Here is a 5,663-nt window from a genome sequence, read left to right as displayed (position 1 = left end):
GCGTATTTTTAAATAAAATGAGAAAAGAAAAACAGGCATTTTTCAAACATATATTAGTTATAATTGAATGTATCGTGTAAACCACTATAACTTAATAAGTATTTGTGTTGCATACAGAAGGCAACTGTAGCAATTATTAAAGACAACATATGGCAGGTGCCTTAAAGCTCTAGGGTGACAACAAAACATATGACTTCAGCTCATTATAAGTATTTTCTAAGATCCTCTTAATTGCTATAGTAATTAAAATTCACCAATTCTTGTGAAGATGCAAGTGACTTATTACAATGGAGTGAATATATGCTTTGCATTATTAAATTTACATAAAATACACATTCAAGAATACTAAAGAATCTCTCTCCATATATCTATTATTTGTATCTATATCTATCCATATATATAGACCTCTCTCTCTAGATAGGTAGATAGTGCCTCTTTCTCTCTCATATATATACTTATATATTTCTTTATATGTTCATATAAAGAAACTTAGAAGCTAAATCAATCTCCTTCAAAATTACCATGTCTCATTTTTATTTTCTACACATTGTAACTTTGTCCTTCACTATTTTTTGGTTAGTAATATATACTATGTGGTGTTTACAATCTGCTGGATACAATAATAATTAGCATTAAGAAATTTTACTAATTCAGATCAACAAGACAGTTCAGCTTTCCAGATTACATAGTACTACTGGTAACACTACTGTGATTAAAAGAAATGTTTGCTGGATTAAAATACAAATAAAAATATAATAATATGTATGAACATTTTAATTCTGGGATCTCATAGAACGGAGGAAAAAAAACTTTCTAAGTGAAATTGGATTTTATTTAAACTTTAAACCCGTCATGTTGTTTGATATTTCAGGTTATTGGATACCCTTGAGAAAAGTTGTTTTAACAATATAATTTTAAATTCATGACAACATAACTGCTTGAAATTGCCTTTTAAGTAAGGGTTTAGTTTTTATCTGTTTAATCAATCCAAGCTTTATGAAACTTGAAGGGCTATAAATAGCTAGAAACTATTTTTAAGAGAAGAAAATATATATTGTAAGAAAAATATTGTTCATAAATTTTCTAAAATTTAAACAATAGTTTCCTTAAAAATTATAGTTCAAAATGAATCAGATAAAAATGTAAACTGTTTTAAAATGTAATGTAAAATGTATCTTAGCCTGAGCTTAATTGTATATTTTTATTATTTTATTTTATTATTATTATTTTTCTTGCAGTACGCGGGCCTCTCACTGTTGTGGCCTCTCCCGTTGCAGAGCACAGGCTCCGGACACGCAGTCTCAGTGGCCATGGCTCACGGGCCCAGCCACTCCGCGGCATGTGGGGTCTTCCCGGACCGGGGCACGAATCCGTGTCCCTGCATCGGCAGGCGGACTCTCAACCACTGCGCCACCAGGGAAGCCCTGTATATTTTTAAACACTCAGTTTGTATTAATTAGGGTTCAGTACAGGGAGACAGTCAATTTTAGGCTTTAATTTTTTTTTTTTTAAGCAGCAAGTGAAAGTGTTTACAAACTCAGAGGTCACCACTGGAAACAGTGAGTTTGAGAACATATTGCCTTAGCTGCCATCTGTATATTTGAAAATTAGAATCAAGAAGCCACTGCCACAACTGTAGCTCAACATCAACAAAACAGTGAGTGGACCTCTGAAATGCTGAGTTAAGTTAGTTCAACAGACTCTTGATACAAATGAAGCTTTGCCTAGACATTGAGCACTGTGTCTAGTGTAGCAACTTCTGTCTATAACTCAAGGACCTTGTTTGAAATGTCCATAGTATTTCAGTCAGAGTTACGAGGAACACAAAAACCAATCTCAGAACTTAAAAGAGAGGGAATTTAATGAAGGAAATTTATATTTTGAGAAGCCAGTGGTGAATAGTGATTCCCCTCCCCAACTTCCAAGATTAAAGGGCAAGAAACCACTGTTATTTCTCCTAAGAAAAGAGAAAATAAAGAGAAAACATCATCAGAGTCCAGAGGCTATAGCTATCCAAGAAACAGCAAGCATAGTAGGCATTCCATTTTGGAGTAGTAGCCATGGAAAAGTTGCATTGCTGCTAAAGATATAGCCTGAGGCACAGAGAGAGGGAAAAATACTCTGGTTCTTTCTTCCTCATGCCGTTCAACATTCTGACTTTGGCTTTCATTGGCGAAAATTTGGGGAAGCCAACTGAAATCCAGCTTGGAAATACCTGACAATTTAATTGACAAAACACAATTCTCATCAGTGAACCCCAATGAAAAGGAAGTTAGGAAGTAGTTTCCAACTTTCCAGTCTGTTCTTTGCAGAAAGTCCACTAGACAGGTGCTTAGTGCCAGTTCATCATACACAACATATTCGACCTGTTCAACTACTCAACATCTGTCCATACATTTCCAGACAATAGCATGCTTTAGCTAATATGAGCAAATGCATCTCTTAAATATGAAAAGATTATCATCACCCTCTTACCAGATGGGAGACCTTCAAAGATATCAACTAATAATTTTGTTTCTGGGTGAGGTTCATTCTTTTTTCATTTAGTTACAATCCCTCTTTGGTGATCTGCAATCTCAAGCCTATATTATAAAGGTACCACCAACATAACTTTTATATACAGTGAGAGTGGAGTCAGAGAGGGAGAAAATGAAATTGGCAAAAATGCATATATATTAAAACTATGGGTAGCTATCTCAGAATCATTGCTGGTATTTACAAAGTTTCCATTATCCGTCCATATTCTCTTTGCCATCATTTGCACTTCAGCTGCAATAAAAAGTTGCATGTAATGGTAATCTTGTTTACCTGAATACTGTAGTGAGGGTATCCTATGCTATGACAGGTTTTTTGTTTGTTTGATTAGTTGCTTTTTGTTTGGTTTTGTTTGTTTTAGATTTAAACCTCCTTAAATTCAAAGCATTTTTCGAGAGGCTCATCCCTATGAGCTATTTGGTAAATTTACTTTTCACCACTCTTCCAGCTTGATTATTTCTAAATGCCTGAACATCTGGCCACAATGAACGCAAGCATCAACGTCCTGAGATCATTTCTCCTTCTCATCAGACTAGGTGTTTAGATATACCATTTGAAGTTTTCTCCTGTAGGAAGCTTCCCGTTACCTTGATTGGAGATATAATGATGAAACAATACATTCCTGGTATATGATATTGCAATCTATGGGACTAGGTTCAAATATGTTTTCTTGCTTGCTTGGGTGAGGGAGAGTTAGCAATGCACTTGGAGCAAGTACACTATATAAGCAATTGATTCACAACACCTGTGCCTTCAACACCTTCCGAGTCCTATCTAATATCCACCACTTCCACATGATGTACCTTGCATATGTACTTCAATATCTTGGTTGCCCCTATAGTATCTAGCTCATTATGGGAAGTTCAAAGCATAAGAACATATAATGTGTCATGATCAAGTATTCAATCTCTAGCAAGGTCCAGTAGCAACTTCCAATTTTAACTAATCTCCAAAATATATCTTCGTCTCTTTTCTTTAATATACTATTGGATGGGATTTAGTTAAATTTTTGTAGGATTGCAAATATTAAAACTGCTTCATTGGTTGTTAGTGAATTGACTATATTCAAGAAGCAAGAGCCCATTGTTTCGGGGTGTACGAGGAGAGGGGATTCAGGGCACTGACTAAACGTGATCCAGAGATGGGCACGAGCCGCGGCTATCAGCACAGACCCCAGAGACAGGCATGAAATGCTAAGGATACTGCTGCAGCCACCAAGAAGCCTCTGTGCAAGCACAGGGCACTATCCACACCTCCACTCCCGGGAGCCTGTGCAGCCTGCCACTGCCAGGGTCCCGTGATCCAGGGACAACTTCCCCGGGAGAACACACGGTGTGCTTCAGGCTGGTGCAACATCACACCGGCCTCTGGCACCGCAGGCTCACTCCACATTCCGTACCCCTCCCTTCTCCCCCAGCCAGAGTGAGCCAGAGCCCCCTAATCAGCTGCTACTTTAACCCCGTCCTGTCTGAGCAAAGAACAGACGCCCTCAGGTGACCTACACACAGAGGCTGGGCCAAATCCAAAGCTGAACCCCAGGAGCTGTGCGAACAAAGAAGAGAAAGGGAAATCTCTCCCAGCAGCCTCAGGAGCAGTGGATTAAATCTGCACAATCAACTTGATGTACCCTGCATCTGTGGAATACCTGAATAGAAAACGAATCATCCCAAATTGAGGCGGTGGACTTTGGGAGCAACAATATATATTTTTTTCCCTTTTTTTCTTTTTGTGAGTGTGTATGTGTATGCTTCTTTGTGTGATTTTGTCTGTATAGCTTTGCTTTTACCATTTTCCTAGGCTTCAGTCTGTCCTTTTCTTTTTTTCTTTTTTTGTATAGTTTTCAGCACTTGTTATCATTGGTGGATTTGTGTTTTGGTTTGCTTGCTCCTTTCTTTCTTTTTTCTTTTATTAAATTACTTTAAATTGTTATTATTTTAATAACTGTCTTATTTTATTTTTTTCTTTCTTTCTTTTTATCTCCCTTTTCTTCTGAGCCGGGTGGCTGACAGGGTCTTGGCGCTCTGGCCAGGTGTCAGGTCTGCGCCGATAAGGTGGGAGAGCCGAATTCAAGACATTGGTCCACCAGAAACATCCCAGCTCCATGTAATATCAAATGGTGAAAGCTCTCCCAGAGATCTCCATCTCAATGCTAAGACCCAGCTCCACTCAAACACCAGAAAGCTACAGTGCTGGACACCCTATGGCAAACAACTAGCAAGACAGGAACACAAACCCGCCCATTAGAAGAGAGGCTGCCTAAAATCATAATAAGTTCACAGACACCCCAAAACACACCATCGGATGCGGTCCTGCCCACCAGAAACACAAGATCCAGCCTCATCCACCAGAACACAGGCACTAGTCCCCTCAACTGGGAAGCCTACCCAAGGCACTGAACCAACCTTAGCCACTGAGGGCAGACACCAAAAATAATGGGAACTATGAACCTACAGCCCACGAAAAGGAGACCCCAAATACGGTAAGTTAAGCAAAATGAGAAGACAGAGAATCATACAGCAGATGAAGGACCAAGGTAAAAACCGACCAGACCAAACAAATGAAGAGGAAATAGTCTACCTGAAAAAGAATTCAGAGTAATGATAGTAAAGATAATCCAAATCCTGGAAATAGAATGCAGAAAATACAAGAAATGTTTAACAAGGACCTAGAAGAACTAAAGAGCAAACAAACAATGATGAACAACAAAATAAATGAAATTAAAAATTCTCTAGAAGTCAACAGCAGAATAACTGAGGCAGAAGAACGGATAAGTGAGCTGGAAGATAAAATAGTGGAAATAACTACTGCAGAGCAGAATAAAGAAAAAAGAATGAAAAGAACTGAGGACAGTCTCAGAGACCTCTGGGACAACATGAAACGCACCAACATTCGAATTATAGGGGTTCCAGAAGAAGAAGAGAAAAAGAAAGGGACTGAGAAAATATTTGAAGAGATTACAGTTGAAAACGTCCCTAATATGGAAAAGGAAATAGTTAAGCAAGTCCAGGAAGCACAGAGAGTCCCATACAGGATAAATCCAAGGAGAAACAGGACAAGACACATATTAATCAAACTATCAAAAATTAAATTTAAAGAAAAAATATTAAAACAGCAAGGGAAAAGCAACA

This window comes from Neophocaena asiaeorientalis, unplaced genomic scaffold (genome assembly GCF_003031525.2).
Source record: "Neophocaena asiaeorientalis asiaeorientalis breed wild unplaced genomic scaffold, Neophocaena_asiaeorientalis_V1.1 scaffold537, whole genome shotgun sequence".
Lineage (NCBI taxonomy): Eukaryota > Metazoa > Chordata > Mammalia > Artiodactyla > Phocoenidae > Neophocaena > Neophocaena asiaeorientalis.
Note: the sequence above shows the minus strand (reverse complement) of the source record.